The sequence below is a fragment of the Lucilia cuprina genome, chromosome 4, assembly GCF_022045245.1.
Source record: "Lucilia cuprina isolate Lc7/37 chromosome 4, ASM2204524v1, whole genome shotgun sequence".
NCBI classification, from domain to species: Eukaryota; Metazoa; Arthropoda; class Insecta; order Diptera; family Calliphoridae; genus Lucilia; species Lucilia cuprina.
Genome location: NC_060952.1, coordinates 51927394 through 51952688, shown reverse-complemented (window position 1 = coordinate 51952688; position 25295 = coordinate 51927394).

Genomic DNA, 25295 nt, shown 5'->3' with positions numbered 1-25295 from the left:
AGTCTTTCTGTCTGTCTGTTGAAATCAGTTTTTAGAGGACCCCAGATATCGGCGAGATCCGAATCTTCAATAATTCTATTAGACATGCTTTCGAGAAGATTGCTATTTAAAATCAGCAAAATCGGTCGGTAAATAACGGAAATATGAGCAAAAATCCGAGACAACCTCTGAAAATTTCATCAAAAAATTGTTAAAAAAGCAACAAAAACACTATACATAGAAAAAGATGTACACGTGTGTGTGTAGATGTATTTGAATTTATTCAGCTGTGTATTTTTTGTATGTTTGGAATCTAAACATAAAAAAATACACAGCAAAAAAATATGATTTGCATTTTTTGTTAAAATAAAATAATATTCCCTTTTGTTTTGCAAATATATTTTTTAATGAATAGAAAAAAGTATTTAAAACGTTTTCAATTATATGAGAGTAGATTGTGAGTTATTGTACAATAATTTTTATGCGAATAATGTAAGTTTGAAATTTAAAACTAACACAATTTTTTTCCAAGTACTTTTTAAAACAATTTTTTTTACGATAAACAAAACAAAATCTACGTCTCGTCAATGTTTACCAGCAATGAATCAGAGGTCGAAGTCGACCGGCTTTGAGTCGGAGCTTACCCGCCGCCGAACTATATTTAGTTGCTTGAGCCGCCGCTGAAACATTCGGCTTAAATCGACTCAAATTTTTTTAATGTTTTTATTAACTAGACTGTAAGATCAATTATGTTTAAAATACACTATGGTGAAGGGTATATAAGATTCGGCACAGCCGAATATAGCACTCTTACTTGTTTAATGTTGTTTTATTAAAAAAAACAATAATAAAGAACCGTTTCTTTTTTTGCTGTATAAATAAAAGAAATGGAAAACAAAATAAATGTTTATGTTCAAAGAAGTTTTGTATTAGAAGTGACATGTTTTTTAAAAGGTGAAAATATTTAATAAAAAATGGAAGGTTTTTCGTCCAGAAATTTAAGGGTAAATAAGAAAAAAGGGACAATAGAAGAAAAAGGTAATGAAAATAATACAAGTGTTAATAATAAATATTAATTTCTTTGAAACTCAATCGACCAACTCCTCGTCCATAACGGAAAAATTAAGTGCCTGGTACAACAAATATAATCCAGGGAGAAAGTGTTGTGACGAATTATTAAAAAAACTAAAATCCTAAAATAGATAGATTATTGAATAAAGATGTATATCTGTCATTAAATTATGATGGATTGAATGGCAAGAGGGGGTTAAAGAGTTCCAGTCGCTTCATGATGTAATTTACGGTAAGTTTATTTTACACTTCCTCATTTAAATATATTCTTCTAATTTTCTATTTTCCTTTACAGAAGCTCTAGGGGAAGATGGCTATACCATTTAATTATTTAAAAAGGAAATGCAACACTGTTTCAAAATTTATAAGAATAGATTTTTTCAAAAAAATCCAGAAAAAAAGCAAAATTAATATTAAAAACACATAAAAGTGTCCATATCTATTATTCTTTTTTCTTATCAATTTAATTTTGGATTACATGCAATTTGGATTGGATTACATATTATTCCATTGAATTTATAAACATTTTAATTTTCTTATTTATTTTTAAATTTTTTTCTTATTTATTTTTAAATATATAACAAATTATTTTTATTAATAATTCAATATGCATAGTACCACATGTAACTTACAAATGCAAATACAGCTGTAATCTACATACATTACATTATTATTTACAAGCGTTTATAGGCGCCTCATTAACTTCGATTAGAACTCCACACATTATGTAAGTGAAATTTTAATTTGTCTTAATGATATTGTGGCTTACATTCTAAGCGAGAGCATATCGATGAGGCAGCCTAGGACAGCGAGTATATAATGTGTATTTTTACCGCTGGGATATTAATCACTTTTAGCTCATCAAAAGGAGTCAAAAATGACTCAGTTTCCTGATTAATTATACAACAATCTTCGAAATGCTAGCTGGGCATTTACATATTCGCAATTAAATATAATTACGTATATTCAATACTCGTATCAAACATGTATGGACTTATTCACTATTCAAAAGCATAACATATAGTGATTTCAAATGAATAAAAACAAAGAATATGTTGGGAATTTCTTTCATTCAAACATTTCAACAAAATACCCAAACGAAAAAACGAGTATTGAGGATATTATTGTTCAATTCACAATCGATGTTGTAGCGTTGTATGTCAGCAGCTGCTACAATAGTCATAACAATGTTGTTGGTATTTTCTATGCAAAAGCTCTATACAACTCATATGACAATTCTTCATATGTTTTTCGAATGTTGTAAGAAATTTTAGTGTTGCCAATTGTTTATTTCAACATATAAACAAAAATTCAAACGATTTTAGCATAAAAAACGATAAACGAAAACAGCTGTTTACAAAAACAAAAAAACAAAATTTTTATTAAAAACAGTTTATTTATTAGTTTAAAATGTGGAATAAAGAAAATAAAAGAATTGAAAATTTAAAGAAATTAATTTGGTTTATTTCGCATTTTTAATTAATTTAATATTTTTTGCTTTTTTTCTTTTGACATTGTTATGTGTATTTGTTTTGATTGTTTTTTTTTTTTTCATTGAGAACATAAACTTATGACTTGCTGCAAAGATCTGTTTACAATCACTGTTACTACACTTTAGTAGGTACAATATACAACTTGATTGTGAATTGAACATATGATTTACTCTATTTACTTTAAGTATTGCTGTGGAAAAATGCACAAATGTGGGTAAATAAAATATACATAACAATAAAGACAAAATAATGATAATGTCAACACGTGGTGCATTTGAATTTTTTGTATTCTCTTCGTAAGCGATATTTACACGTTTTTGTTTTTTAGTTCAAAATTATTCTCCACATGAATTTTAAATTTTTTTATGAAAATAATTCGTGAATAATATTATACTTTTTCTTAAATTTAAAAAATGTGTTGTAGTTTTATTTAATCATAATATAATTCTTATTATTATGTTTAATTTCGCTAAAATTTAAGAAAAAATATTACGAAAGGTTTTCGTACTTTCGTAAAAATAGAAAAGGTTTTTTTTAAATAATATTTCGTATTATACACGAAATTTTTGTAAATATTACGATAATAGAAGTTACGAAATTTTTTCCGTAAAGTTGAGCATGTAGCAAATAATTATGTGTGGTTATGTGGCCATATATTTTATGACGGTCACAAAAAATGAATTCTAAGAAAGTGTTAAAAAGAAAAACCTTTTTATGTATATATTTTTTCATACATCGTATGTACATTGATAGACATAGACAAAAATAAAATTACTAATTACAAGGCGGATAAGACAACGAAACAAAAATTAAAAAGATTTAGAAGAGTTCGACACAAATATTTTGGATTATTGGAAAACGAAGAAGTTATATGATCCTGAAATGGGAGATTTACTAGATGTGGCTTTATCAGTTCCATCAACACAGGCTTCTGTGCGAAGAGCATTTGGTGCAAAAATTAATTTAAAGTTTATGAAAAAATAGATTATAGATATGTACATACATATGTATGCACATACTGTATGTTTTTTTTTTTGTAAAAATTATTCGTATAACTTCATTTACAATAACACTTACAACGCACAACCTTAACCAAATTCTTAGGACAAGAAATACCTACATATGTATGTATGTATGTATGTATGTATGTATGTATGTATGTATGTATGTATGTATGTATATATGTATGTATGTATTTATACCTCCCAGCAGTTCGACAAAGAGTCAATGCATACGAAAAAGACAGTAATTTCCACTAATAGTTACCCACCTGGATGATCGTAATTCGTATGTTTTGGGTCATTCGTCACGAATGTACCCTTTGTAATCGAAAATGAAAACAGTCGTCACTTTAGTGTCCCCTTTGTAAGCGGGAGCGGAGACAGTCGCCTCTTTACTGTCCTCAAGTAACCTAGAGATTATACTCTTAAAAGTTGGTTTTTTTGTTGTACTTCTGAAAGTAGTTATTTTTCCCATCTTTTTTAGAAATGATTATTACTTTCTACTTATATGCCACCATCTGGTGGACTCAAATTTATATCTTTCGGAAATTTTTAAATTTTAGTTCCATTAATGTCTTACCACCTGGTAGACTCTAATTCGTATGTTTTTGGTCTTTCGTCACAAATAAACTATTTGTAATCGAGAATGAAGACAGTCGTCACTTTAGTGTTCCCTTTGTAAGCGAGAGCGGTGGCAATCGTCTCTTTACTGTCTCTTTGTAGGGTGTAGAGTGACGATTGACTTCCTCGTAGGACAAGCCCATGTTAAAATGGTCGGTCACCTGGGTAGTCAGGTGGCTAGGGGCCACCACAAGTGGTAGGTTAAGTGGCCACTGTCCCGTCCAACTGCTAGGCCTATATACAGTCATTCACAAATGCATTTTCTTAATGGACATACATATGTACATACATATGTATGTTTATTCATATGTATTTGCACACGTGCAAAAGGGTAAACATGTAATAAAACCACAAGCAAATTCTTAGAAATTTAAAGGAACAAATAAACAGAAACATATGTATACATGTGTGTATGTATACATGCATACATATATGCATACATACATACATACATACATACATACATACATACATTCATACATACATACATACATACATACATACATACATACATACATACATACATACATACAAGTAATTCATAAATAAAAACAAAAATAGCCTTGTGTGACGTACACACATAAATATGTTTTTGAATTTTTTTTCTTACGTATAATGTCTTCTTTCTTGCCACACACTATTAAATAATGTGGAACAATTAAAAAATTCTAAACTGCAAATAATATGCATACACATGTACATATGAATGGATGTACATAAAAAGGTACATATGCACATACATAGTTTCATTACATTTTCTATTTTTCGGTTTTTTGATATCGGTAAAATGGTTATGTGTTATAAATTTTAATTTGTTGTGTCTACAAAATTATAAAACTCGCGATTAACTCCTTTCGACTCGAATCGCGGGCGAGTTCTATTTTACGCTCTTTTAATTTTCAACTCTTATCGCGAGTTTTATTTTTAAACTCGCGAGTCAAAAAGATCTATTCGTGGAAAAATTAAATATTTAAATCGCTCGAATAAAACTCGCTCGCGAGCGAATTGAATTCGATCGCTATCCGTACACAGGTTTTTTCTTTAGCTGGAAATATTATAATGGAGAAAAGAAACCGGTTGGAGCCCAAAACTGGAGATAGCATATTATTTTTAAATTCTTTATATAAAAATGTATTTTATTTCTTTATTTATTTATACTTTGTAGTTATATATACAGTGTCTCTCATAAGTATTCGAATTTAGGTATAATATGAAAAGAAACCAAATTAAATAACATATTTTTTATGTAAAATTACTAAATTAATGTGTTAAATTCTCTAGACAGTCCGTAGCTTTGATATCACGCTTTTGAAAACTTTAAGAATTCACATTTACTTAAACTAATTTAGCTTTATTTAAAAAAAGTCTATAAAATTACCTCACAAAAGTATCCGAATTTTTTCAGCATTTCATATTTGACTATATTATACGAAACACAAAAATTAGAATCGAATAGTTTTTTTCGCTAAAAATTGTTTTAAGGGGTAAATATCAACCGAATGAATATATTTTTGGACCATTTGGTCCACAATTTTGGAGTATTTGTACCATATTTTCATATAATAACACAAATTACGGTTTTTGATCATATTTGTCATTTTTTCTCTTTTTCCAGAGATAAAACCAAAATTTATATTGGGATTTAATAGATTCCTTCAGGTAAAAAATTCGTATACTTTTGTGAGGTAATTTTAGGGACTATTTTTAAATAAAGCTATATTAATTTAAGTAAATGTGAATTTTTAAAGGACTGATATCAATGCTAAGGACTGTCTAGAGAATTTAACAAATTAATTTATTAATTTTGCATACAAAATATGTTATTAAATTTAGTTTCTTTTTATATTACACCTAAATTCGAATACTTATGAGACACGTACGTACACTCAAATCATATTAATATTTATATTCATTTTGCAAATCTTATACTTATGTATATCTTATAAGTATGGTAATTGAACAAAACATTATTTTATTATCTTTTTCTGCAGAAAGATGCGTTTTTTTTGTGAAAAAATAATAAAAATGAAAATTGTATGTGACATTTTGATACCATTATTGTACTAGGCTTAACTCCTTCATCTGTAATATCCCTGCGGAGTTCTGAATTTTAATAATTTTCATATTTGTTGAACTTTTAATATTAAATTTAACATTTTAACTGCCAATTATTGAAATATTGTTTGAAATTTGACCCAAAAATCGGTAGATTGTCATTATCTGTAGACAAATATAAAACTTTTTCATCGCAAAATCATCTCAAAAATTAATTTTATAGATAATTTAAGATTTTGAATAAATTGTTTTCATTGTTTCTTAATCTTATTTAAGAAATTTTGAAAGTGGTACCTCTGATTCAGCTGTCTGGTGCTATACGGCCAATAAAATTTTGAAAAAACAAATTTTAACATTAAAGAATAAAGTAAAAAGGATATTTTTATATATAAAATGTAATTTCTAATCAAAAGTTTTTAAAGAAATAATCGAAAAATCTGATTTAAAAAATCATTTTTAAGGGGGTGCTAATGGTTTGACCTATAAAATTTTAATATTTGGCAACTCAAGAAGTTAAAAAGTGACTTAAAAATCATGGAATCTTGACGAATAGATAGAATAATGCTAAACTATGTTGAATTTAATACAAAAAGTTCACAAAATTAACAGTTTTTGAAAATTCAGAATGTCGTACGTAAATTACTGTTTGGTAATTTATACTAATACAGAAATGGTACGATTTATTGTAAAAACTACAACATAAAATTCTAATAAAAGGAAAAAATATGTTTTTTATTTTATTATCCTTTTATGCAGAAAAATGCACTTTTTTTGTGAAAAAATAATAAAAGTGAAAATTGTATGTGACATTTTGATACCATTACTGTACTAGGCTTAACTCCTTCATCTGTAATATCCCTGCGGAGTTCTGAATTTTAATAATTTTCATATTTGTTGAACTTTTAATATTAAATTTAAGTTATTTTAACATTATTTTATCTGTTGATCAACATTCATTTTATTTTCAGACCATTTTAAACTTCCGAGAATGATTTTAACTGCCAATTATTGAAATATTGTTTGAAATTTGACCCAAAAATCGGTAGATTGTCATTATCTGTAGACAAATATAAAACTTTTTCATCGCAAAATCATCTCAAAAATTAATTTTATAGATAATTTAAGATTTTGAATAAATTGTTTTCATTGTTTCTTAATCTTATTTAAGAAATTTTGAAAGTGGCACCTCCGATTCAGCTGTCTGGTGCTATACGGCCAATAAAATTTTGAAAAAACAAATTTTAATATTAAAGAATAAAGTAAAAAGGATATTTTTATATATAAAATGTAATTTCTAATCAAAAGTTTTTAAAGAAATAATCGAAAAATCTGATTTAAAAAATCATTTTTAAGGGGGTGCTAATGGTTTCACCAATAAAATTTTAGTATTTGGCAACTCAAGAAGTTAAAAAGTGACTTAAAAATCATGGAATCTTGACGAATAGATAGAATAATGCTAAACTATGTTGAATTTAATACAAAAAGTTCACAAAATTAACAGTTTTTGAAAATTCAGAATGTCGTACGTAAATTACTGTTTGGTAATTTATACTAATACAGAAATGGTACGATTTATTGTAAAAACTACAACATAAAATTCTAATAAAAGGAAAAATAGGGTTTTTATTTTATTATTCTTTTCTGCAGAAAAATGCGTTTATATACGCCCCATTATACGCCCATTTTTTATAAAACATTCCTTACCAATATCTTATCCTTTAATTATATGAAAGAGAAAGTCTACTGGTTACGCTTTCACGGGCATACTGCTGAACCTATTCTTCTTATGTTGCCTTTTTTCTATATAATTGTTATAGAAAATTTTTTATTCGTGACTTACAGAAAACTACTGAAGCGATTTACATGAAATTTGGTATATTTGGTATATCGATCTCTAAAACAATGTTAATGAAAAATCATAATATATTTATATTTAAAATGACTTTTATTAAATTATATTATATATTATCTTACCTAAGTTAGATTAATTTCCTTTATTCGTAGTAAATATTTAAAATATGATATAAAACTGTTCAGGTTTTGTATTGCTCGCTTGAAATTAGCAAAAGCACCTAAATTTCTGCTTAGCTTAAAGTTTTTTAGCAGTTGTACCCAAAGCAAAAGCAAACAGCAAAGTCGAAGAAACAGGAACAAACTCATTAGCTGTAGTGGTACAGTGAAATGTTTTCTGCTAACGCAGTCAGTCACAGCGATTAATTTCAAACAATCACTACTGCTTGCAGCATTTCAGCTCTTGTGGTTTCTCTTGTGCTTTTGCTGTACTTATTTGCTGCGCTCTTTTACTTTGTAAAGACCTGCTTAATGTTTTTATGATGTATAGAAATTAACTGTGTGTTTGCACCATTCTCTTTGAAATGTTGTACATATGTACATACATGCATATGTATACATATAAGTATATTGTGTTTGGATTTCTCATTTTTTAGCAATTTTTTTATGTGGCTTGTGTTTTGATAAATAACCGTTTTAGGGAGTTTAGATTGTTGTTTGTTTCTTTTATGCCAGATTTTTTGAAGATTTAAATTAACATGCGGTTATTTAGGAGTCACGAAATAAATTATTAGTTTGGTAACGGTCATTTGGTAATAATTATGCATTTATAATTTTGTATAAAACAATTTTTAGAAAAAAAGTACATATGTATGTACATACAGTGTTTCTCATAAGTATTCGAATTTAGGTATACTATAAAAAGAAACAAAATTTAATAAACTGTTTGCGTGCAAAATAAATAAATTAATTTGTTATATTATCTAAACAGTCCTTAGGTTTCATATCACACTTTTTAAAATTTCAAAAATTTACTTAAATTAGTTAAGCTTTTTTTAAAGGAAGTCCATAAAATTACCTCACAAAAGTATTCGAATTTTTCCTGTATTTCACGTTTCATCATAATATACGAAATATAAAATTAGAATCAAATGGTTTTTTGTGCTTAACATTGTTTAAGGGATTACTATCAACCGAACGGATATATTTTTGGCCCATTTGGACCTCAATTTTGGGGGATAGTACCATCTTTTTATGTAATATCATTAAAATGGCTATTTTTTTTTTGGCAATATTTGTAATTTTTTTCTTCTTTTTTTAGAGATAAAACCAAAATTCGATTTTAGGACTTAATAGACCCCTTGTCTTATCTAAAAATAATATTTTTTGTTACAAGAATCTGTATTTAAAAGTTCCAATATATATTTATTTGATTATTCTTCTGTAGCTAATTTAACTTTTTAGAACTTAAGTCCATTATTATAATACTAGGATAAGACATTTTCGGGGAAAGTTGTCTGGTATGTATTCTTTTAGATATCAGCTTTTATACATTTTAAGTTTTCATGCTTCGAAGAAACGCCATTCAATATAGTATAATCCATATTTTTATAACCAATGGATTACAGGCTGAATATTTCCATATCATTATAGTCTAAGTCTATCTAATATTGATATCTGGTTAAATATTATTCACGATGATAAAAATAAACACAAAATCTTTGACTTACAGTGTTATTTTAATGGGCAACATAAGCCTGAAAGTTATAAGTAGTATAAACTTAAATCTGCAGTAGAGTATGAAGTTTTGTTAAGGCATGTTTTGGAGTTGTATTCCGCTGTCGGGGAAATTAAAAATATATATGTGCTAATATCTACATGAATATATACTAGCCAACATTGCCGAAAAATATCGATCTTAGTGGAACGAAAAGGGGCTTAAGATCCAGATAATTTAATTAGCAACAGAAGAACGATCCCAAAAAATACATCATTAAGTTTTAAGTACAGATCCTTTCAACAAAATATATTATTTTTAGATACCTCAAGGAGTCTAATAAATCCCAACAATAAATTTTGGATTTATCTCTGGAAAAAAAGGACAAATAAATTAAAATGTGGTCAAAAACCGACATTTTAATCATATTACTTATAAAGATGGTACAATCGCCCCAAAATTGTGACCCAAATGGGCCAAAAATATATCCCTTCGCAGTGGTATAGGACAAAAAAAAAAAGAGGGAAATAATTCGGTAACTTCTAAACGGTTAATTCGATTTTAATGAATTTTGGTAAGCACAAAGAGGAGGTGTTGTCGAGTTTTGGTTTTGAATTTGGACCTCATAGGCCAACCAGGGGCCCGGCGGGGGTTCCTCAAATTAGGACACCTCAGCTATGTTAAATTTTAAAAACGATCCTATTTCTTCATTTGAGTTCCGATTAAAAAAAATTGTATATAGAATCTCCTCATCCAGCACTATAAAAAATGTCGTCGTAGCAGTAAATTATCTCTTATAGTTAGGAGATATTCGCATTTGAAAATTAAAATTTTAAAATTTTTACCGTCCATATTTTCATCCATAAGGTTAACTCTTAAATTTGTTACACATATTTTCTTATTAGAAATCCCGGAATTCCCAAAAAGTTTTAAAAAATCCCAAAAATGAGGGGCGGGGTTATCGAAACCCGTTACAAAATGATTAAGAACATATTGGGTCATATAAAACAGGTCACTATAATTTGATATCGACTATACGATTTGAGAATTTTTGCTCAAAATTGAATTTTCCATACAAAATAGGGTTTTTTTGGATGGACCTGGTCTCCTCGGTATGAAAAATTTTTAGGTTTTGTTTCATTTATCGTATTTTATGTAAAGTCAGCTTTCCAAAAAGTATAAATTCTAAATACATCTTCTTAGAAACTTTTTAGATAACTTAAAAAGAAGAAGATACTTTTTTTCACAAAAAAATGGCAAAAAATTGCCTTTTTTTAATTTTTTAAATTAAAATGCCTATAACTTTGGACTCAGTCAAGATTTTTACATTATTCTTTCACTGCTTGATATATAAACTTGTTGTTAAGCGATTTTAATTTAAAAATTTTAATTTTCAAATGCGAATATCTCCTAAACTATAAGAGATAATTTACTGCTACAACAATATTTTTTATAGTGCTTGATGAGGAGATTCTATATAATTTAAATCGGAACTCAAATGAAGAAATAGGATCGTTTTAAAAATTTAACATAGCCGAGGTGTCCTAATTTGAGGACCCCCGCCGGGCCCCTGGTTGGCCTATAAGGTCCAAAACTTGGCAACACCTCCTCTTTGTGCATACCAAATTTCATTAAAATCGGATTTACCGTTTAGAAGTTACCGAATTATTTCCCTGAGGTAATTTTATGGACTTCCTTTAAAAAAGCTTAATTAATTTAAGTAAATGTAAATTCTTCAAGCTATAAAAATTGTAATATGAAACCTAAGGACTGTCTAGATAATATAACAAATGTATTTATTTATTTTGCACACAAAAAATATTATTAAATTTGGTTTCTTTCCATAGAATACCTAAATTCGAATACTTATGAGAGACACTGTATGTATATATTATACATACTTACGTATACCAAAAAAACTCTCTAAAACAAGTTTTCCTTAAAACTATTTCATCATAAAACACGAGACTCTTAAACAATTTGCCAACAGAATAAGAAGCCCAAAAACAATATACAACATTTCAAAGATAATGGTGCAAACACACAGTAATTTTATATACATTAAAAAACTTTTAAGCAGTTCTTTACAAAGTAAACAAGTAGAAAAGTATAGTCGGGCATGGCCGACCATATAATACCCTACACCATGACTATATTTAAATTTTTTTATAAAGAATCTTTTATGTTGAATATTACCATAATTCCAAAATATTTAAGCAAATATTAAGCAAAAATGTCTAAATGAGTCTTTATATAGGTCATATATGGGCCGATCCTCAGTAAATTTGGGAAAAGGATATATTTTTAAATAACAGTTAATTTTGTTGAGTTTCATTGCGATACAAATGGTTACAAGTCAATTTTAGACGTTTAAGACATTTTTTGAAGGGGGGTTTGTATGGGGGCTAGGGTCAAATAAGGGCCGATCCTTACGAAAATCTGTAGTGTCATTTATACTTATATAAGACTTATTTGTGCCAATTTTTATAGAGATAAATTAATATTTGACGTAATTATGGCATAAAAAGTTCAAATCGGGAGGTACGGTTGTATGGGGGCTAGGTGAAATAATAGACCGATTTCAACAATTTTCAATAGGCTTCGTCCCTGTGCCAAAAAATATGCTTGGTCCAAATTTCATCAAATTATCTTGAAAATTGCGGCCTGTACCTTGCGCACAAGGTTTACATGGACAGCCAGCCGGACAGACGGACGGACATGTCTTAATCGACTCAAAAAATGATTCTGAATCGATCGGTACTCTTTAAGGTGGGTATTGGACCAATATTTTTGTATGTTACAAACATCAGCACAAACTTATAATACCCTCCCCACTATAGTGTAGGGTATAAAGAGCGCAGCAAATAAGTACAGCAAAAGCACAAGAGAAACCACAAGAGCTGAAACGCTGTAAGCAGTAGTGATCGTTTGAAATTAATCGCTGTGACTGACTGCTTTAGAAGAAAACATTTCACTGTACCACTACAGCTAATGAGTTTAATTTTGATTTTTTGACTTTGCTGTTTGCCGTTGCTGTTTCATTTTCTCGTAGTTGTAGTTAAGCAAATAAGAAAAAGCAAAACACAGTGAAGCAAAAACAAACCCTGAAACTGTTATACATATTTAGATGATTTTGAGGTCAGTTCACAATTATTTCCTTTAAAATTCTGAAAGATAATGTCAGAATTGACGAAAATGAAATCTGTTCAAATATCTTGAAAATTATTAAAATATCGCGAACAAAACATGAAAATTCTCATGGTAATTTCAATAAAAGACTTTTTGAATACTTTAGGAAGTCAGATATTTAAAAATCTCCCATAAAAAATAAACAATTCATTCAAAAATTATAACAGCTTCCCATGAGCGCATATCATTTTTCTTAAATTAATCCCATTAGGGCGCCCCAAACTAGTGAAACTAAGCCAAATCGTAGTCATTAAACATCGCGATCAATATTCGGTTCGTTCAGATTAATTTATAAACAAATCTTTTTTAAAAAAAATTGATTTCAGACCATAAAGCATATAGTGAAACACATTAAGTTTTCCAAGTAACACATTTAGAGGTGGTTTCATAAATGGATGAATTTTTAATGCATGAATACGACAACAAATTACATTTTTAAATCTAAATGAACTCAGAAAATACATTGGAAGCCCATTAAACGAAAAATATTAAGCTCTAAGAATGATTCGTGATGGGTCTTGAAAAAAATTTTATGGTCTAATAAATTGTAAAATGGTATCGTACACCAAATGTTGTAGGTACACATATTAGTCCAAGATATGCTCTCATATCCACAATAAACATATTTGATAACATGGCGGTGTTGTCGTATAAAAATATTTTTGATTCTAAATCGGTGGAAGCTCGTTCCATAGGAAGTAGGCCATTACATGGTTGTCGACTTACTGATTCTAAATCAAAACGTTAAAAGACCTCGCGTATAACATCTTTTAAGGCTTTCTGAATAAATTACTGTATATTTGTTGATAATCGGCCACGACATGTGTCATCAAACCACTCAAAACCGTTGTCGGAAGGACATCAACTTCAGCAGGTTCATATACCCAAATTCTAAATTAAATCTTTACAAAAACGACTGATGTTGTACTGGCACACATTAATTAATAAGATTTTAGATGAAAGTGCTTTCGTTTTTGTTTTAAAAATAGTTGAACTTAAATCGAATACTCCTATTATTATGAACAATAGATTTTGTATATAAATTTAAAAAAATATATATTTTTTTACATAAATTTCTTCAACATTCAAAATAACGGTTATAAAAATTAGAGAACAAGTTAAATAAATAAATTATAAAACTATTTCATTAAAAATGTAAATCTTTCCCTAAAAAATTTATAATCAAAATTTTTCAAATTTTCACTCCTATTATTTTGAACACAACTGTTTGTATGTGTGTACATATGTATGTTCATGTATTTGTTAGACATACTTCAAGTGACTGTGAAATCTATCTTAATCTATCCTAACATCCGCCGACGTCAAGCACCAAGATATAATGACCTATAGAGACAGCAAAAGAAAACTTAGAAAAACTTATAAGAAATGTTCCTCTAAGCTAACCTTGTGCTAAGCCCACTGCTTTATTTAAGTGTAATATATTGCGTACACATATTTTTAAATGAGAACTTTTTTACTTACGCAGGTCTAACAGATATGAGAAAATTCTCGTACATTTCGTTTTTGAATTAAAATAATGCCTTTTTTATAATATATTAATTATAATAATTAACATTTTATTTGAAATCATTTTTTATATCAATTAAAGCTTTTACTGACAAAAATTTACAGATATTTATTAAAAATATAATTAAATTAAGATTTAATACTTATTAACATAGAAAAATAAATAGAAGTGTTACTGAGAATAAGAAATATTACTCTCTCACTTGTACAAGTTCTATGTGAATTTAATACACTTGTATGGGTCTTATTATTTTTGTTTACATAAAATAACAAAAATATGAAAGTACAAAATGCAACCGAATTAGGGTTGCCAGATTCCGATTCGCAAAAAGCTGGACATTGGGCTTTAAAAAGCTGGACAAAACAAAAAAAGCTGGACATAAAAAATACTGAAAAAATGCTAATTTTGGTTTTGTGTAAATAGTTTCAGAGTGATACACCAAAAAAATGCAGGGGTTCTCATATACCAATTCCGTTTTGTTATAGTCCACAGAGTATGAATATATTTTTAGTTTTCCCCGATCACTTCGTTAACTTACTTTTTAGAGCAAAAGATGTGAAAAAGCTCCATTTTTGAAGTTTTAAATTTTAAAAATCATAAGTACGTAAGCTGTACGTAAAGAAATTGACTATCGCTCGCAATAATAGGCCTTTTCGCGTACTTTCCTGTAAGAAATATACAGTAACTTCATGATAGAGAGTAATTTTTAATTATATTAAAAAATTTACACAAAATCGCTAGATTGACAATATTTGTTATGATTTTTCATGACAAATAATCTCTCTAATTATGATAAAGAAATTTAAAATAAATATAATTAAAAATAATTTTTTAATATTCGTGTGTTATTAATTTATATATTTCTTTCAAAAAATTGGTTTGTTTACATGTTCATAAATCAAACATATGTTGTAAATATAAGTTGGATATTTTTTACTTGGGAAAAAATATTCAGTAAAATCAACAAATTCTCTATCAGGTAACTGCAATTTTTACCGCTCTCTTACTCTCTCGTTGCAAGTTGTTAATGGATTTCGTAATATATATTACGACATTCAGATGTTCAAGTGTTGAGACATGATGATATAAGAGGGAAATCATAACATACTTAGTTGTATAACAAATGTACAATGTACATGATTTGACAAAGATTACATAAAAACAAGTAAAAAAGTATAGTCGGGCGAGGTCGACCATATGATACCCTACATCAGTTATATATATTAAATGTGATTTATTTTTCATAATAAAGCATTTATCTTCAATATTCCCTTGTTCCGATACATTTAAGCAATTCATGAATGAAAAACTAATTTTCTGAAAGACGCTTTATATGGGGGCTAGGGGCAAATATGGACCAAGCCCGATAAAATTTTGTGAATATATTTATATTTACATAATATTTTATTGTGCTGAATTTCATCGCGATATTTGTGTTTATAAGTTAATTTGGGACATTCAAGTAATTTTCTGAAGAGGACTTTGTATGGGAGCTAGGGTCAAATGGGGCCCGATCATTATAAAATTTGGCAGGGTCATCAAGACTTCTATAAAACTTAGTTGTGCCGTATTTTATCGATAAATCTGTATATTTAACATAATTATGAGCTCAGAAGCCCTTTTCGGGGGGTTCTGTTCTATGGGGGCTAGGTGAAATAATGGACCGATTTTAACCATTTTCAATAGTCTTCGTCCTTGGGTCAAATAAAACCAAATTTCATCCAATTATCTTGAAAATTGCGACCTCAATATAAGAATTTACAGTAACATTTTCGTATATATAAAATTTTTTTAATCGAATTTTGTAAAGATCCTATTCTTGTATAGCATATACCGCTTCTAAAGACTTATTTTATTGACGGATAACATCATTGCATTAACGCAAGTGTTACTAACTTCAATACATAATCAAAATGCCGTTCCCAAAAGTGTGGTGCAGGGTATTTAAACTGCATTTGGGATGCATTGAAATTAACAATAATCATTTATATTAAGCGTTAATTCAAGCATTTATACAATTCTTTTGGCCCAATAGTCCATGCTGCAGCAACAAACATTGTTAAAAGTTGTGTTTTATTCAAAAAAATATTAAAAACGTTTTTAGAAAAAAAACGAAATTATCAATTGTATTTATATTATTAATATTATTTTCATGTGTCAATATTGGTCCAACCCAGCAAACACAACATAGATAGAGTTTGTGTTTGTTGGGTTATATATTTTTCAACTAATACACTCTCACGACTTAGGTTTTTGACAGCAGACTTAGGTTCTGTCACTCTCAGTTTCATTTCTACCCAGCGGTAAAAATAGACATTATGTACTCGCTTATCTAAGCAGTATTTCGAGGCATTCAGTGGTGATGCTTTCACTTATTCTTCCACTTAGATTTAACATAAAAGTGTCCTAGGCTGCCTCATCGATGTGCTCTCGCTTAGAATGTAAGCCACAATATCATTAAGACAAATTAAAATTTTACTTACATAATGTGTGGAGTTCTAAGCGAAGTTATTGAGACGCCTATAAACGCTTGCAAATAATAATGTAATGTATGTATATTACAGCTCTATTTGCATTTGTAAGTTACATGTTGGACTATGCATATTAAATTATTAATAAAAATAATTTGTTACATATTTTTATTAATTTAAAAAATTAAAAATAAATACGAAAATGAAAATGTTTATAAATTCAATTCAAATAAAATTCAATGGAAAAGTATGTAATCCAATCCAAAATGCATGTAATCCAAAATCCAATTGATAAGAAAAAAGAATAATAGATATGGACATTTTTATGTGTTTTTAATATTAATTTTGCTGGTTTTCTCTGGATTTTTTTGAAAAATATATATTCTTATAAATTTTGAAACAGTGTTGCATTTCCTTTTTAAATAATTGAATGGAATAGCCATCTTCCTTTAGAGCTTCTGTAAAGGAAAATAGGAAATTACAAGAATATATTTACATCATGCAGCGACTGGAACTCTTTAACCCCCTCCTGCCATTAAATCCATCATAATTTAATGACAGATATACATCTTTATTCAATAATCTATCTATTTTAGGATTTAAGTATTTTTAATAATTCGTCACAATACTTTCTCCCTGGATTATATTTGTTGTACTAGGCACTTAATATTTCCGTTATGGACGAGGAGTTGGTCGATTGAGTTTCAAAGAAATTAATATTTATTATTAACACTTGTATTATTTTCATTCCCTTTTTCTTCTATTGTCCCTTTTTTCTTATTTACCAAACCCCTTAAATTTCTGGACGAAAAACCTTCCATTTTTTATACCCTACACCACTATAGTGGGGAGGGTATTATACTTTTGTGCTGATGTTTGTAACATACAAAAATATTGGTCCAATACCCACCTTAAAGTATACCGATCGATTCAGAATATTTTTTTGAGTCGATTAAGACATGTCCGTCCGGCTGGGTGGCTGTCCATGTAAACTTTGTGTGCAAGGTACAGGCCGCAATTTTCAAGATAATTTGATGAAATTTGGACCAAGCATGTTTTTTGGCACAGGGACGAAGCCTATTGAAAATGGTTGATGTTGGTCCATTATTTCACTTAGCCCCCATACAACCGTACCTCCCGATTTGAACTTTTTATGCCATAATTACGTCAAATATTCTACTATCTCTCTAAAAATTGGCTTAAAGAAGTTTTATATAAGTATAAATGACATCGCAGATTTTCGTAAGGATCGGCCCATATTTGACCCTAGCCTTTCCTACTTGTTATTAAATATTTTCACCTTTTAAAAAACACGTCACTTCTAACACAAAACTTCTTTGAACATAAACATTTATTTTGTTTTCCATTTCTTTTATGTATACAACAAAAAAAGAAACGGTTCTTTATTATTGTTTTTTTTTTTTTTAATAAAAACAACATTAAAAAATCAGCTGACTCCCTGCTTACTGACTCCCTGCTTACTTACCCCAAATTACTGAATATTTTTTTCTACCAGGGATGAAGTATGTTGAAAATCATGACAATTAATGTAAAATTTTCCATAGCCACCACCCATGATACAATAAACATGCATGATATTTTAATGTTGTATAGGCTTTCTGTCAAAGTCTGTTATGGTTATTATCAGGGAAACCAAAATATGGAAATGCATGTTTTTTGTGGTGCGTCGTATGGACTCATGGATAAGATATTTACACGTTTCAGACCAATTTAAGAATTTTGGCATCGATTTGTTAGAGCATATTTTTGCATATTTTACCCATAATTTAGCATGATTTGACTTTTTAGCATATTTAAGGCATATTTTCGAGTCTTTTAGTGCATATTTTGACGTTTTCGCTTTTTTCGTTTTTATACATTTTTATTTTTCTTTTTAAAACTTTATTAAAAAAAAATAAAATTCTATTTTTTTATTTTTTTTTTTTTAATTTTTTAGCCTATTTTACAATTTTGAAAAAAAAATCGTTATGTTATAGTTTTTTATTCAATAAAGCATTATATTTTCAATCGGACATAAAACCGATTACTTTTGATTTCATGAGACCAATCCATTTTTATAGATTAAAAAATAATTATTGGAATTTATGACAACACCGATTAAAATGCCAGTTTAAAAGCTATAAATACAATTGGAAGAAATGTGTCAAACTTTGTCGTTTGAAATATGTTTTTTGGGGACCAAATGGTTTCATGTTATTTATTGGTTATCTGAACGTAAAACGGAATTCTATTATACTAGTTCTTCAAACTATGAGATGAAACATTTATAAAAAATGTTGTAGGATATAGAATATGACATTAAACATTTATTATTTCATTACAATTTCAGTCTTTTTGAGCTTTTCAATGTTAAAAAATAATAAAAAATTTTATTTTTGGAGCATATATTTTAAATTTTAAGAGCATATTTTGACTTTTTACCGCATATTTAAAGCGCTTAAAACACTTTTTTTAGAGCATGTTTTCGGTTTCCCTGGTTATTATTTAAAGTGACGATACAAAAAATTAATTGGAAATAAAAAATTAGGAAAAAACATATTATTTTCGCTGTTAATTAATATTTATGTAGGTAAGTAAATGTTGATTGCATTTCAATAACTAATCCTTCTATCAATTATCTCCTTATTGTCTACATTACAAGGTCCAAACTTGTTGGCTCCCAGGATTAATTCCAAGACAAACTTTTTCAATTGAGAGCACAACCCCAGACGCCTTACAGCAAGACACTCAAGAACTCCCTAAACCTTAGTACATTATGTTGCGATTTTTATTGTTCTTTTTATTGTCTCCTACACTTTTATTGTTCTTGTTTTTTAAAATTTTAGATATCATGTAACGATTGTAAATTTAGCACAATATTGCTTTTAAATTTGATTTAAAATTTTCTTGTGAAACATACTGTTGATTAGTAAAATACTCAAGGTTGTTGTCTTCACTTATATCTTCTCACATGCTACATATTTCTTATGCACTTATCAATCTATATGATTATCATTCAATTAGTGAGTATGCATATGTATGTATGTGCGTATGTCTGTAGCATTCCACTTATTGAGATGATCAAATTTATTACCATATATGGTAATATAATTCTGATTTTGCATATTTACTTTGCCTTTTTCTTACGCATTATCATACATACCGTTTAATATTAATTGTTCTTTTTTTCTACACAATTAATATTTTAAAACGCACATAATGATCTTACTAAAAATTTAAAATTCATTATTAATGTGACTGTCGTGACAATAAGTTTAAGCAGAAGAAATTTTGAGTACCAAACAGTTTTATTAAATAAAATAAATTTTGTGGAGAAAAAAATAAAAGGTAAGAGTTATAAACTAATAAATTAAGAATCAAGTATAAAATAGTTTTGTTTATTCCTTAAAGGGAATCTTTTGGAATTTGGTCGTGTAAATTTCCTCGACCCGCAACATTTTTGGAAATGCTCAAAAGCATTTTTAAAGCCTAGTTTTTAACACGTGAATAATTTCGAATGAACCGCTAGGTTCCTACGTGAACATCAATCTTCGTCAACGTGACAACAAATTAACACGTCATCAATTTTAACACGTAACCTGTGAATTAAATTTTTAAAAATTGTTACATAATTCCTTAATCTGAAAGTTCAAACCAAATTATTCAACGAATTAAATATAATTAAAATTATCAAGAAAATTTAGAAAAGCCACAAAAATGTTATATTAAAAATTTAACATCCAATCTAAACATGCATAAAACCTTATAAATTCAAACAATTATTTCTAAGAATAGGCAGGAGAGTGTATTATATGTTTGCGTCACGAAACCGGGTTAAGAACCGTACAGACCACTGAGCTAGCTTAACATCTTTACCTTGCCCTTAACCAAGTTTTTGTACAAAAAATAAGTTTCTTTTTCACCAAGACGAATATTCAATAATTTTTGTTATTCTTTCCGAAACGACGCGTAACAATTATTTATATCCAGAACACAACCCCTCACGCCTTACATCCACAAATCAATACCATGAGCTAAAGCCAAATCTTGAACACTGAAAACACAACCCCATGAAATTATTTCAGCTGACATTCATTGTCCCCATTACCAGCTCCGCTATCGTTAATGTCCACAAGGTTAACTTGTGACCATTGAGCAGTGTATTTATTAGCCAAGACCAAACTTAGCCCTTTCTTCCCTTTGCTTTCTAAAGTGGAAAGTATGAGTATGAATGAGCATATGTAATTTTTATACCCTACACCACTATAGTGGGCCCAAACGTATAAGTGTTGATGTTTGTAACATACAAAAATATTGGTCCAAAACCCACCTTAAAGTATACCGATCGACTCAGAATAATTTTTTGAGTCGAGTCCGTCTGTCCGGCTGCCAATGTAAATCTTGTGCGCAAGGTACAGGGCGCAATTTTCAAGAAAATTTGATAAAATTTGGACCAAACATGTTTTTTGGCACAGGGACGAAAATGGTTGAAATCGGTCCACTATTTCCCCTAGCCCCCATACAACCGTACCACCCGATTACGTCAAATATTCTACTATCTCTCTAAAAATTGGCACAAATAAGTTTTATATAAGTATAAATGACACTGCAGATTTTCGTAAGGATCGGCCCTTATTTAGCCCCCATACAAACCCCCCTTCAAAAAATGTCTTAAACGTCTAAAATTGACTTGTAACCATTTGTATCGCAATGAAACTCTAACCAACAGCTAACTGCTATTTTAAAAATATATCCTTTTCCCAAATTTACCGGGGATCGGCCACATTTGACCTATATAAAGCCTCATTTAGAAATTTTAGTTTTTTTTAATCAATAAATTGCTTAAATATTTTAGAATTATCGTAATATTCAACATAAAAGTTTCTTTATAAAAAATAAAAATTTAAAAATATACTCATGGTGTAGGGTATTATATTGTCGGCCATGCCCGACTATACTTTCCTACTTGTTTTTTCATAACAATAAACGTAAATTATTTTGTTAAAATAAAATATTAATTTTATAAATAAACATCAAAATTGTTTGTTTGTTTTTTTTATGCCAGTCGATTTTGACATTAAGCTCGTACTAGTACAATAACAAAATGCCTGTTGTTATACCCTGCACCACTTTAGTACGGAAAAATTCGTCCTACAAAAATCCTTAGAATCGTTTTCTGGGATAAAATTCGACTTGAATATGTTTTATGGACACATAACATTAATCATTTTACCAAATTTTATTCTGATCGATCCATTAAGCTCCCATATAAGGTTCACTTTATAAATCACTTCAACGCTCATATTTTATTGATTAATTAAGCTATGTGGATTAAATTCGACTCAAAAACATTTTGTCTATATATGAATTCGCCTATGAAATTTATTCCGGATAGGGCTATAATTGGTCATAGATCCCACATAAGGTCCACTTTCGAAATTCACTTAAAAGCAAATATTTCATTGAATTATTAAGTTATTGAGATAAAATAGCTCCTATATAAGGTCCACCTCCAAAAATCAATTAAACTTATATATATGTATATACATATATATATATATGTATATATATAATATATATATATATATATATATATAATATATATATATATATATATATATATATATATATATATATTATATAATATATATATATTATATATATATATATATATGGTTCTTGTAATTATGTATGTAGTTTTGTTTATTGTTCAATAAAAATATGATTTGAGAAAGTTTATATATAAGATTTTAATCTTCTCAGTTTGATGTGTACTGAAATGTGGAAAAGTTAATTTGTTGATAATATATTTACGGATAAGGGGTCATTTAAACTTTTAATAAGGTTGGTTTAGGGCATAGACTGTTCTAGTTAGGCATAGACTGTTCTAGTTATGACATCTGTTCCAGTTGTATTGTTGTTTTCTGTTGGTGTACTTAGGGTGTTTTAGTTTCAGTGTAATTTCTTTTATGTTCTAGTTAATATAAATATTTATTTTGTTGTGCGAAATTGAGATGTGGTGAGGGTTTTGTATGTATGTATGTATGTATGTATGTATGTATGTATGTATGTATGTATGTATGTATGTATGTATGTATGTATATGTATGTATGTATGTATGTATGTATGTATGTATGTATGTATGTATGTATGTATGTATGTATGTATGTATGTATGTATGTATGTATGTATGTATGTATGTATGTCGAAGAGCCATTTGGTATTCTTAGGATTAATGCCCCAGGATTTGCCTATTACTATTCTACATGAGTATATGGCAGCAGTCGCTTTGTTCACTCTGGATTGAGTGTTAAAAAGCCATGATAGTTTTGAATCCAGGATGACTCCTAGATAGTTTGCACTATCAGATAACTCTAACTCAACCCCATTCAAGCGAGGGAGACTGAAAGTGGGTAACTTGTATTTCCTGGTAAAAAGAACAAGTTCCGTTTTGGCTGCATTTACACTTAGTCCACTGTTTGTAATTCTAGTACTCAGTGATCTAAGCGCAGTTTCCATTCTGTGCGATATAGTGTCCAGGTATTTTCCAGATACTACGACAGACACGTCGTCCGCATACGCAATAACCCCGAAGCTCTTGGACCTAAGTTCCACGAGAAGGGGATTCAATGCAATGTTCCATAGTAATGAAGACCTCCACCTTGTGGAGTTCCGCGACTAGCCACTTCGTTACATTTGCTGATCCCATTTTCGAGACGATGACCCTTTAATCAGTAGTCTCTTTATGAAAGCTTGAATAGGCTGGTTTATTCCCAAGCCATGTAAAGCTGATATTATCGACTCAGGGTGTACATTATTGAAAGCCTTCTCAATATAGAGGAAGGCAACAAGTGTGTACTCCCCCTGCTCTAGAGTCTTTTCTATGTGACCCACTAGCAAGTCTCAACGGATTTTCCTTTCATATAGGCATGTTGGGACGCTGATAAGAGGATTGATAGTCATCTTCAGATAATGATCGTTTCTAATGTTTTGAGAAAAAAGGAGGACAGACAAATTGGTCTGAAGTTCTTTGGCTTCGTGTGAGAGGTCTTTCCTTTCCACTTTACACTTGGTCCAGGGTTCTGGTATAACCGAATTAGCCAAGACATAGATGGACTGCATTGTGTTGCAAATCCGCGGGCATAATACCATTAGGACCCGGTGATTTAAATGGTTCAAAACTCTTAATTGCCCAGTTGATCCTATCTTCATTTATAAATATTTTGGCTTCAGCTGGGAGATTTGAGATGTTTACTGGTTGCTGATCGTCCAGTTGCCACATGGTTTCTGAATGAAACTCGGAACTTATCAGATTTTAGAATCTATTTACAGAGGTCTTTTAAGAAATCCAGTCTCCTGTTTTCATCGCCTCGTTCAATAGCCTTCGCGATTCTCTTCGAGATTTCGCAATGTCCGCAGACCACCATGGGGGTCTGCTTCTGCCATTGTATGTCTTTTGTTCACATGCCAGTGAAGTCGCGTGTTCAAAAACGTGGTTTATCGTTTTCGCATTTTCTATGTTCGATATGCTCTCAATAATCGGTACATTCTGGAGCGAACGTGGTTTGGTGGTTGATCGCTGTGGTCGTGAGCCATATAAGCGGATATTACCAATATAGCACCTACACTGGTCTCCCATGTGGCTACTACGGTGTCCTCATCACTGAAATCAGAGAGCATGACTGCTTTTAGCTACTATACAGGATCTAATCTTACCAGATATTCTTTGGTTTCTGGACTAAGGCGAGTTCCTACCCGCCAATGCACATACGGAGGAGTAGAGCAGCCGAGGCTGCTTTGGAGTGGTGGAGATTAATTTGAGTTACTCTCACCATCTCCTTCTGTGTCAATGTGCAACACTGTAACGTTGGCGTCCTCCTTGTCTGAGGCAAGGAGATCGTCCTCGTCAACTGACAGTTCCACTCCGTCAAAGAAACTCTTAACCAACCGAGAGGTTGATTTAGTGGTGCTTTGGCTGAGTGAAACATCAGTCTCGTCGCATGACATCTCTGCAGAAGATTGTTCAGGATCGAGATCATCATATTCCAGCAGTACCTTGTTGTCGCCTCGGTAGACACGGAGTAAGATCGACTCGAAGCCGTAGTAGACCATCCTCTGTTTCTCACGAAGCGGCGCCAGTGAATCAGAAGTCACAGTTTCTTGCGTACTATGTCCCATCTAGATGGGGACATAGCGCCGTCGATGTCACCCCTGTCGATGACAGCACGCGTGAGATGGTCCTTGGCCACCTCACTGAAGGTCCTGTCATGCGGCTTGGGGAGTGACGGTTTTGGACATTTTGTCCCGAGCTGCTAGCCCTGAAGATTGATCTCCTCCTAAGAACGTTGCCGTTTAGGCACGTCTTTGGACGTGAGGGGG